At 41.8% G+C, this 12,782-nt stretch overlaps 1 protein-coding gene across 1 annotated transcript in view; it reads right to left on the bottom strand.

Moving 5' to 3' along the window:
* CD79B (CD79b molecule) overlaps positions 1-12,782 on the bottom strand; it is a 107,779-nt gene that overhangs the window by 30,891 nt on the left and 64,106 nt on the right. The window lies entirely within an intron of this gene.

Raw genomic sequence — 12,782 nt, 5'->3', positions numbered from 1 at the left:
GCGCTGTTCACACCATAGCCGGATCTGCAGTGACGCTTGGAGATGACGTCATCTCCAAGCGCCACTGAAGCAGGCCAATTGTCCGGCATGTGGCGCGCTCCAGGTCATTGTGACCCAGATCACGCCGTTTGCACTGCAGGGTTTCACGGGTCATTCCCGTGTTAAACCCTGCATGTTACTTGGGTTGAATTGCCGGGTCACTCGACCCGGGAATCCATCGCTGTCCCCTTTTACACCAAGGAGCTACCCGGGTTAACCCTGCAATAACCTGGGTTTTAGCTCTGGTGTAAAAGGGGTATCAATGACAGATAGAAGCTGATTGGTTGTTATGGTCAGCTTTTCCAGTTTATCTCCCTCAAATGCTTGATACAGTACATATCCCCCTAGGTGTTTTTTCCAACGTTTTACAAACTTGTATATAAACACTGAAATACACATGCCAGCTGTCATTTTTCCAGCAGTTATAAAAGTTCCAAAAATCAATCATTTAACTACCTATAATACTTTGCTCATGGTCACTAACAGTCCCTATAAAATAGCCTGCTATCTTATTAGCCATTTCTGGGGAGTTCAGGATGTTTTTCTCCACTGTTTCACGCACTTCACATAGGCCCAACACTGCAGAAGTAACGCACATCATTGCCACAATGCCTTTCAATTGGGAGCAGGCTTATCTGGGGAAGTTATGGCCCTTAGACTATAACAAAAAAAGACAAGTGTGCGCAAATCTGCAATGGGTATAGTCTATAGAAGAGACCGTATAGCAGCTCTACAGGACAGAAGAGGGAAAAAAAACAAACTTCTGGATATAAAATTAAAAAAAATACAGAGAAAATGTAAAGCGCTGAGCATCTAATTAATGTGCAATATATTTGGTTATAATTGTTAACCTAAATAAATCTAATAAACCAGTTCATATGGAGCATATATACATTTTACTTAATAAAAAAAAGCACCATAAAAAAATATGTAAGCGCATAGAAACAGAATTTGATGGCAGACAAGAACCACTTGGACTGCCCCTTTTCATTTATCATTTTGGCAACTTTCACCCTATTTGCTCCTTAGGTCTCTCTTAAGAATATTTTTATGCTTATCCCAAGCATGTTTAAATTGTTCCATTGTCTTAGCTTCAATCACATCTGATGGGAGGCTATTCCACTTATCAACCACCCTTTCTGTGAAGTAATTTTTCGTCAAATTTCCTTGGTGAGTCTACCACCATCCAGTTTCAGTGCACGTCCTCGTGTTCTTGCGCATCTCTTCCTTTGAAGAATGCTTCCCTCTTGTACCTTTTAAACCCTTGATGTATTTGAAAGTTTCTATCATGTCCCTCCTTTCCATTCTCTGCTCCAAACTTTACATAAACAAAAGAATGTCAAAACATACACAATGTATACAATATACGTTTATACTATAAAACAAATAATCTGTTATGGAAATATATCTACTAAATTGATACACTTAGGAGACAGACATAGAATGCAGTAAATTATTGTATTTATGCTGGAGAGATATCCTTTTTCAGTATTGATCAGTGCCTTTGGGAGCTGGGTACTGGGGGCGTGGTCAAATGTGGGAGTTGTGGCCACTCCCCCTACATAATTTTATTTTTTTTAAACTATGCGAGGCGCTGCAAAGGGGTATATTTGTCACCCTCAGTAGCTGACCCTTGCCTCCACTGGGTCCCTCCAACAAGCCTAGGTAATCATTACTTTATGTTCCTGGTATTTATGGCATACAGATATGTACTGATTGTAGTCCCAAACGAGATATGTAACTCTGATACTCTGTATTCAGATTCTATTGTGCCATGCCTTCTTCCAATTTACATCGTGCTCTGAATTAACAGTCTGAAGACATTAAAAATCCCACAATGATAAATGTATTGTAATACACAGGAGAATCTTGTACCACATCTTTTTTAGCGGAACGTATAGCTCTCAGTAGATGGATATTCAATAAATACAGTATTAAGTGCAGCACAGTTCAGTTGTTTCAAAAAGATATATTAATACAATACCAATTGTAGTTATAGTGCCGTGCTTCTTCCCGTTGTGCACTTCCCTGTGTTATGTGGTTCAAATGTACCAATGCTGAGGCTTATGTCTATACATACAATGATGAACATACAGATCAATATACACAATATGGGGATTAAAGGCATATACCAAATCAAACTAGATTACCATATAAAAGAAGAAATAACCTCAACAAACACCCAAAGAAACATATACACTACCAAGAGAGAGACCCTAATATATACAGTAAATAATTTCCTTAACAATACTCGCAGACAAGAAACATGGGAACAATAGAGAAGACTGGGACAGCTTCACCTTCCCATCATACACAAGAACAAGAAATAGACACCATGTTTAAGATCAGACTATAAAAAGACAAAGAAAATCTGAATACGGGGATGTAGAGGAAGAAGAATGATAGAGACTCAAAAGGGATTTTTAATCTATGAAAAAAAAAAAAAAAAGAAAGAATGTTTAATGAATGATGAAATTGTACTACTTGATTAAGGTCTGAAATTCTCTCCAGTTTTCAAACCCAACATGTTTGACGTATTTATAGATCTTAACAAATGCATAAGATCATTAAGTCAGAAAATATATTTTCTGATCATCTTTCTCAATTATGATAAAGAGAATCATGTGTTTATCTGAACAATTTAACTTTTTGACATCAAAAACAAAATAATATATTCAAGAAAAAAAAAACATTTTTATCAAACTACACTTTTTTTTAAATTGTAAAAAGCAGAGAAGGACAAACTGAGGGACAACCTCGATCATCAAGAAAGGGGGCCATTAAGAGACTTGAGGTATCAAATTAGCCACGATAATCTTTTGGAGAAAAACTTTCACAAGTAAAAACCTTTAGCTGAAAAATGGGTTATTGTGCTATCCAATTAGCCGCGGTTTTCGCAGGTCCAAAGTCTTCCATTGCTTCGTTTTCACCATCTCTGAGTAAATAAAAAGTTGTGCAAAATCCCCATTTTTGGCCTAAAATGTCAAGACTTTGTGTAGAACTCCTGGGACACCCCCCTTAATGACTAATTAGGCAAAAATATTTTTTATTAGCTTATTTGGGCCAATAATTACATAATTTTTGGGGTGAGAAAGTGCAGGAAAATGGGTTCAAAGTAGTGGGTTAGGTATTTTGGGGGGCTGCATGGATGGGGCAGATGTTTTAAACATTGCATTGCAGCAGTTGAATTTTTGACATTTTTTAAAAGTGCCCTTATATGTTTACTCCCATTTTATGTACCCCTAATTGAATTAGAGCAGTGGTTCTCAAACTCTGTCCTCAGGACCCCACACAGGTCACGTTGTGCAGGTCACCCAGCAGGTGCACAGGTGTATTCATTACACACTGACACATTTTAAAAGATCCACAGGTGCAGCTAATAATTTCACTTGTGATTCTATGAGGAGACCTGGAAAACATGCACTGTTTGGGGTCCCGAGGACCAAGTTTGAGAACCTGTGAACTAGAGCACTACTTTTGGCCCAAAAAAATGTCTTTCCATCTTTTTTCTTTTTTACTGTTCTAGAAAAATGCATATAACAGCCATTTGAAATATTTAAGAACTCCAAACCCTTTGATTATGGCCAATAAAAGACTTCTATACTTTTACCCAATATTAGTTTACCTATTTTTGGGGGTACAGTCTGATTTCCCCATTTTCACCTGTACTTTTCACCTGTTATCCCTGCAAGAATTATCGTGCGAATGTGTTATCGCCGGTTTTGCAATAGGATTGCACAATAAACGGGAGCTGGCATACATGCAACAAACTGCAAACTTGTGCAATGGGTACGAGAAGTTTTCACTGGAGAAAAATTACATATCGTGGCTAATTGAATACCCCCCTTATAATACTGGGTGCCGGACTGTAGATAGATAATGTCTAGATAGACCCCAGATGTTAGACACTCAATAGGTCGACAGGGACAAAAGGTCGACATGTAAGAATGTCGACGGGTACAAGTGGTCGACATGAAAAAGGTAGCCACAAAAATGGTTGACATGATTTTTTTTTTTTAGGGTTACGCACTTACCCCGACGGTTAGGCACTAGAAGGGACGGTTAGGGTCAGGCACCTACCCCGATGATTAGGGTTAGGCACCAATGGGAAGGTTAGTGTTAAGATTAGGGTTAGAAAAAAAAAAAAAAAAAAAACGTGTCGACCTTTTGAACCTGTCAACCATTTGTACCAGTCGACCTTCTTACATGTCGACCTTTTGACTGTCTAACATCTGGGGCCAAATGTATTAGGTAGTCTGTTTTGGTAAATTGCGAGTTTGGTGCTAAACTAGGGTGTCTGTTTCAGGCTCTGTTTCAGGCTCGCAAAAAAAAGATTACAAAAGTCCCCAAATATTAGACCTGCTTCAGGCTAGCGAGTATATCCTGAGCAGGTCAGATTAACACAGAAACATGCACATATCCATGAGATATGTATATGTTTCTGTGTGTACTTATGTAAAATGTTTTTAAATGTAAAAAAAAATTACGTGCACCCCCTCCCCAAAAGCATAACCAGCCCCGGGCTTTATAAAGCCTGTTCTGGTTCTAAAAATACAGGGGCCAAAATGCGTAGGGGGCACATGTATATTAAGAACCAGCACAGGGCTTTGTTGAGCTGGTTCTGGAAAATCACGGGACAAAACGAGTAGGGGTCCCTTGAAAATTCCAGAACCAGCACCGAACTCTTTCTAGCAGGGAAATAATGTCACAGCCAGGGAAAACCTTTCACCGGTTTCCCCGGCCAAGGCATTATCCCTGACCGCTAGTCAGTCCAGGCTGGGGGTCCCTGGGGACCCCCCCAATAAAGGGGTACCCCTCTCCAGGGCACCCCAGGCCTAGACTGATAGCCCGGGGCTATCCCCGGCACCCTAGGGCGGTGGGTGCCGGGTTGATAGTGTAAAGTGTAAAAATAAAGTTTCCATATTGTCTTTAGTTGTAGAACCACAAGTACCAGCAAGCCTCCCCTGCATGCTGGTATTTGGAGAACCACAAATACCAGCATGCGGGGCATTACGGGCCCGCTGGCACTTGTAGTTCCACAACTAAAGAAATACATAAAAAAACAAACATACACCGTGAATGTAAAATTTTCATAAAACATACATGCACACTCACACATACTCACCTAGTATCCGAAGTAATCCTAAGTAATCCATAGGGGTACCTGAAATAAAAAATCCATACTCACCTCCTATGCGTCGATCGCGTCCACTTGTCCAAGTAGGCAATCCAGGGGTTAAAATAACAAACAAGCAAAAAACCCGATCCATGCGGACTGAGCAAAGGTATGTGTGTACACATACCTTTGCTCCGCGTAAATGACCAGGGCACACGTGTGCCCGTCATTGAAGAGGCCGCCAGCCAATCAGGGAGCATCTCCATCGGAGCAGCTCCCTGATTAGCTGAATGCGGTCAGCCTGTGTCTCCCATAGACTTCTATGGTGAGAATTCCCCATAAAAGTATATGCAGGGAGCCGCTACATACTAACCGCAAGATTAATTGAGGTTAATCTTGTTTTTACATCAATGATACAATGTCGCGACATTGTATCAGTGATGTTACCACAAGATTAAGCTGAGGTAACCTTGCGGCTACGATGTAGCGGTTCCCACCATAGACTTCAATGGGGAATTCTCACCATAGAAGTCTATGTGAGACACAGGCTGGCCGCATTCAGCTAATCAGGGAGCTGCTCCGACGGAGATGCTCCCTGATTGGCTGGCGGCCTCTTCAATGACGGGGCACACGTGTGCCCCGGTCATTTACGCGGAGCAAAGGTATGTGTACACACATACCTTTGCTCAGTCCGCATGGATCGGGTTTTTTGCGTGTTTGTTATTTTAACCCCTGGATTGCCTACTTGGACAAGTGGACGCGATCGATGCATAGGAGAGGTGAGTATGGATTTATTTTTTTCAGGTACTCCTATGGATTACTTCGGATACTAGGTGAGTATGTGTGAGTGTGCATGAATGTTTTTTTAAAATGTGACTTTCACGGTGTATGTTTATTTACGTATTTCTTTAGTATACGTAATGCCCCGCATGCTGGTATTTGTGGGGGCTATTATAGGGGTCACTTAATCGGGAGGGGGAACCTCAACTGGGCACCACTACTTGGGGGGGGGGAACTAATACTGGGGGCATTATAAAAGGGGCATACTACTAGGGCACTGCACTGGGGGGACCACAACTGGGGGCAATAACAGGAAGGACCACTACAGGGACCACTGGATAGGGTGGGTCACTACTGGGAGCCTGCATCAGGGGGACCACTACTGGGGGCACTGCATGGGAGGGGGGGACTACTGCTGGGGGCACTATATAAGGGGCTTACTGCTAGGGGCACTGCGGGGACCAATACAGGGGGCACTAGATAGGGGGGATCACTACTGGGTGCCTGCATAAGGGGGACCACTACTGGGAAACCTGCATGGGGGGGGACTACTGCTGGGGGCACTATATAAAGGGCCCTGCATTAGGGGGGGCACTATATAAAGGGCACTGCATAAGGGGATACCACTACTGGGTGCACTGCATTGTGGGGACTGCATAAGGGGGAACACTACATAGGGCACTGCATTTGGGGGACCACTACTGGGGGCACTGAGTAAGGGGAACTAATTGGGGGCTGTATAAGGGGGACCACTACTGGGGATATTGTATAAGGGGCACTACTATGGGCCTGCGTAAGAGGGACCACAAGTGCATACTGGGGGTACTGTATGAGGGGTACTTACTGGGGTTAAGGTGCATATGGATAGGAATGTTCAGCGTGAAAATAAAGGGGTGTGTCATGTTGACACGCCCCATTTTTAAGTGACCACGCCCATTTTCCCCATATTGGGGGGGGGGGGGCTTCCTTTTCAAATTTGCCCTGGGCTCCAAATACCCTAGTTACGCCTCTGATATACAGTCAGGTGCATAAACATTGGGACATTGACAGAAATTTCATATTTTGGCATCTATTCACTACTACAATGGCTTTGAAATTAAACAAACAAGTATTGCTTTAACTGCAGACCAATTACATCCAAATCAGGTGAACGGTGTAGGAATTACAACGGTTTCTATATGTGCCTCCAACTTTTTAAGGGGCCAAAAGTAATGGGACTATCAACTCAAAAGCTATTTCATGGACAGGTGTGGGCTATTCCCTCATTATTTCATTATCAATTAAGCAGGTAAAAGGTCTGGAGTTGATTCTAGGTGTGACATTTGCATTTGGAATCAGTTGCTGTCGACTCTCAATATGAGATCCAAAGAGCTGTCACTATCAGTGAAGCAAGCCATCATTAGGCTGAAAAATCAAAACAAACCCATCAGAGAGATAGCAAAAACATTAGGTGTGGCCAAATCAACTGTTTGGAACATTCTTAAAAAGAAAGAACGCACCGGAGAGCTCAGCAACACCAAAAGACCTGGAAGACCACGGAAAACAACTGTGGTGGATGACAGAAGAATTATTTCCCTGGTGAAGAAAAACCCCTTCACAACAGTTGGCCAAATCAAGAATCCAGGAGGTAGGTGTATATGTGTCAAAGTCAACAATCAAGAGAAAACTTCACAAGAGTGAATATAGAGGGTTCACCACAAGATGTAAACCATTGGTGAGCCTCAAAAACAGGAAGACCAGATTAGAGTTTGCCAAACAACATCTAAAAAAGCCATTACAGTTCTGGAACAACATCCTATGGACTAATGAGACAAAGATCAACTTGTACCAGAGTGATGGGAAGAGAAGAGTATGGAGAAGGAAAGGAACTGCTCATGATCAAAAACATACCACCTCATCAGTGAAGCATGGTGGTGGTAGTGTCATGGCGTGGGCATGTATGGCTGCCAATGGAACTGGCTCCCTTATATTTATTGATTATGTGACTGCTGACAAAAGCAGCAGAATGAATTCTGAAGTGTTTCGGGCAATATATGCTCATATTCAGTCAAATGCTTCACAACTCATTGGACGGCGCTTCACAGTGCAGATGGACAATGACCCGAAGCATACTGCAAAATCAACCAAAGAGTTTTTTAAGGCTAAAAAGTGGAATGTTATGCAATGGCCAAGTCAATCCCCTGACCTGAATCTGATTGAGCATGCATTTCACTTGATGAAGACAAAACTGAAGGGAAAATGCCCCAAGAACAAGCAGGAACTGAAGACATTTGCAGTAGAGGCCTGGCGGAGCCAGGGATGAAACTCAGCATCTGGTGATGTCTATGCGTTCCAGACTTCAGGCTGTAATTGCCTGCAAAGGATTTGCAACAAAGTATTAAAAAGTAAAAGTTAGATTTAGGATTTAGTTTGTCCCATTACTTTTGGCCCCTTAAAAAGTGGGAGGCACATATAGAAACCGTTGTAATTCCTACACCGTTCACCTGATTTGGATGTAATTACCCTCAAATTAAATCTGAAAGTCTGCAGTTAAAGCACATCTTGTTTGTTTAATTTCAAAGCCATTGTGGTGGTGAATAGAGGCCAAAATATGAAAATTCTGTCAATGTCCCAATATTTATGCACCTGACTGTATATAACGTGTGTATGTTTGTGTGTATATATATATATATATATATATACATACATACACACCATCCAAAGGAAAACGGCACTCCAAGGGCTCCATGAAAACGTCACATACCAGTGTCTTTGTTGTCTAAGTTCCACTGTGAGTGTGTCCTGACGAAAGGGCGGATGCCCTGAAACTTGGACAATAAGGTCACTGGTATGTGACGTTTTCATGGAGCCCCTGGATTGCTGTTCTCCTTTGGATGGTATGGATTACAGTTTACATTAGCACCTGGGCCAGTTGTACGGTGATAGTGCTGAGTGCCGGCAGTTTTGGGGCTGTATATAATGTGTGTATGTATATATGTATGTGTGTGGAAACTCCTCTGGAAATATCTTGCGTTTGCCCCTGTGTGCAGTAGCAAATAATTGCTCAAATGCACAAACTGACACTGCCTCCACCTCTGAATCATACCCTATATTACAGAAGCACAAAGACAACGGGATATTGGTTGGATCCTTAAGTAATGTTTTGTATACCAACCAAAGATTTTTTCTAGAAAGTATTATTGAACCATGCCCTGATGAGGGGAGTGATATCAAGGAAGACTTTTAATTTTTTTATTTGATCACCATCCCCTGATCTCAACATTTACCCAAAATTCATAAAAAAAAACTTATTCGGCCACATAGGTGTCATGTTGACACTTAAGCTGGGCCTACAACTACAGATTCAATGTCTGTCAGACTGACAAATCTGACAACGTCCAATAATGTCATACACTGTTGAATTGTGGCAGTGATATTTTATGCTTTCAGTTTGTCAACATGTCAGATAATTGAAATTGGAGCAATTACCCTGGTCAACAATTTTTTAAAAGTTGTCTGCCTCTGAGATTAAATGTGTTATTTCTTATGTATTTAGATGTGCTGAATTCATATATAACAAAAGTGCTAATTGGCTATTGTTTCAAAGATATAAGAGGTATGTGGTTTTCATCACATACAACATTATATATATATATATATATATATATATATATATATATATATATATAGTGTACATAGAATATTTTAGTCAATAATCGGGGTCTACTCTGCGCTTTTTGTCGTCTCGTTTGTAGGCATTAAAGGGAACATCTGTCACTGTCCAGCAACAGTCTGCAAGCATTGCTGGGTTCCATTTGCCTTGGTGCCGTTTCTCAGTGGATGAAAGATCTTGGTGAAACCGCTCACCGTGCTAGTCACTTACTGCTCCACAGTTTGATGGTAGGAAATCTTTATGTGAATCTAAAAAATGGATCTTGAGTGACATGTTACATCCCATGAATGTATATGGCTTGATGAGGTTTTCTACCAACTCCTTGTAGTTCTCTGCCTTTTTTATTCCCAAGGAATCTTGTTGCCTCTAACTTGAATGGTTCCCATGCATCCTTCTCCTTGTCACGCAGTGCAGAGTCAAATTCACTATCTCTAAGAAGTTCACGAATCTGAGGACCAATTAAAAAAACTCTCCTTTATCTTAGCATCACTTAATCTTGGATATTTTGAAATAGAGTACTTGAAAGCCTGATCTGTTTTGTCCATGGCTTTGACAAAGTTCTTTATTGGGCCCAGTTTTATGTGTAAGGGTGCTAACAAATCTTGCTTGATTCAACAAGTGGTGGATGCAGAACTTCTTTTTCTTCCCAGGTTTCAGTGATGGAGTGGCCAGTCTCTGATGACATAGTGGGAATTGCTTGCACAACTGTCCCATTCAGATAGAAAGCAGCAGTACTTTGTATATCCATCCTGCAAACTCGTAACAACCTTCAAATCTAATCATACAGAAAATTGCACAGCACGACCTACTTTGACAGCTGAAAAGATACTGAAAGAGTGGGGTACGAAGTGCATGCACGCGCATGTTCGTACTCGTAGAGACACAGAAAAAGTAGTTTGAAAATAGAGCTAAATCAACAATTTTAACCATGATTATCAGTGGCCCAGAATTAGTAAAAAAAAAAATACTACAATTGCTTCAGAAGCATTTTGGCTGTAGAAGAGTCTTATCGGATCTTTCGAACATGTCCAGCAGACCGTTAATTAGTGCTTGTTGTGGCAATACACTGTTCAATAATTATCAGCAGAGTTCCGAGCAGCGGAAGCCCGACAGCGCTGGAAATCCCGATCGTGGATAGGTGAGTATCTACTAACCTAACCCCCCTAACACTAACTTCCCCCCCCAAGTGCCTAATCCTAACCACCCCCTTCCCCGCTGCCTAAACCTAAGTCCCCCGGGGGGGTGCCTAACCCTCCCTCCCCCTAGCCTAACCCTCCCGGGGGGGTGCCTAACCCTAAGTCCCCCACGGGAGCCCTAACCCTCCCCCCCCACGCGGCTGTCCGCTCGCGGCGCCCGGCATCACTACGATCGGGATGCCGGGCGCCGGTCCCCCGGCGTCGGTGAAATGCGGGCGTCTACATCTAGATGCCCGGCATTTCACCCTTGCCGGGATATGACAGTCGGGAAGCCAGCTGCCGGTATTTAGGCAGTCTGCTTCCCGATTGCTTCCCCTTTATTTACACACTCACATGGTCTTGCTTTGATCATATATCAGAGACAATAGTCATTTTCTAAATAACATTATTGGAATTGAATGGAAACGCACATCTGTTTTTATGATAATGGCAATCTCTGGTAGTGGTCAGAAGATAATTTCATTATTTTTTTGATCTGCCAGCTTGAAATATTATAACACATGCCAATTTAGTATGATATGGCCACTGTAAACAGAGAATAATACACACCCCAGTGTTTCTCAATATGCTGAATATTAGTTTATAGTAAACTCCAGTCAATATTTTCACAAAAACTGGTATCGGGGACATAGGGCCAAATGTAATAGGGTGAGAGTTTAGAAAAGTGAGAGTTTCTGACACTTTTTAAACTTTGCCAATGTAATAGAGTCCAAAAACAAAGTAACAGAGTGAACTTGCATGTTTTTAGACTTAAAAAACTCACGATTTAAAATCTCATTCAGATGTTTTCCCATTTTTAAGATAAAACTCAACCAATGTGAGAGTTTACTGCTAAACTCTCACATTTTCTAAACTCTCACCCTATTACATTTGGCCCATTGTGTCTAATATTATGTAATCAGGATCATAATAAGCTGTTACCTGAAGATATCTCCTAAAGAACAAGCAGCTGCTGTGACTATGCGGTGCTTAGAAAGTGCCAATAAAGAGAGGGAGGATGGGAAGGATTGGACAGATTGTGGGGGAGATATATCAAACCTTGAAGAGATACAATACTGACAAATCAGCTCCTCTTACAGGCTGTGTTTGGAAAATGACAGGAGCCGATTGGTTGGTACTTAGTACATCAACCCCTGAATCTCTCTTCAGAGGTTCACTTGGGGGCGCAGGGCTGCACCCTTGCAGAATGGCGCTCCGGGTTATGGCCCTGAGGGCATACCTTGTTTGGAACTACAGTATACACCCAGTGGCGTCACTAGGGGAGTGCAGGCAGCATCGGGAGACACCAAAATAGTAGAGCTGCTGTACTATTTTGGTGTTAGTCCCTTGGATAGTGTCACAGAGCGGTGATAGATGACGCGCACACGCGTGTCATCCATTCCATCCCCCTGTGTCCAGAGAGGCTGGTGACTTCCCAGAGCTCTAAACAAGCCTTCAGCATGATGACAACAGGAGTGTGACGTGGTCAAGGTCTCAAAATGGGACAAACCAGGGGGTGGCCTTGCAGGCACAAGGTCATGCCCCTTTGGAGCATGGAAGGGGTCTGAAAGTGTCACAACAGGTGTCACCACACCTGGGGACGCCTCTGTATACTATCAATACTAAAAAAGGATACCTCTCCAGTATAAACAACACATTAACAAGGAGATTTATCAAAGCTTTGAGAGACAGAAAGTACCAACCAATTAGCTCCGGTCATTTTTCAAACACAGCCTGTAAAATGACAGGAACTGTTTGATTGGTACTTCATCTCTCTCCTTTATCTCTCTCCAAGCTTTGGTAAATCTCCCCCCTTAGTCACAGTATTCTATGACTATATGTCTCCTAAGTATCAGTTTAGCAGATATGATATATTCATGATTATACTGATTATTAGTTTTGTAGTATAAGCATATATTGTATTCATTGTGTATGTTTTTACCTTTTGTGCTTAGATATTTTTTATGGTGTTTTTATTAATATATTTTTTTATTCTGTCACAATTGATATGTTCATATGA

Source organism: Taudactylus pleione, unplaced genomic scaffold (assembly GCF_031769625.1).
Source record: "Taudactylus pleione unplaced genomic scaffold, aTauple2 ptg000018l, whole genome shotgun sequence".
NCBI lineage: Eukaryota > Metazoa > Chordata > Amphibia > Anura > Myobatrachidae > Taudactylus > Taudactylus pleione.
Note: the sequence above shows the minus strand (reverse complement) of the source record. Positions and strands in the feature narration are given on the sequence as shown.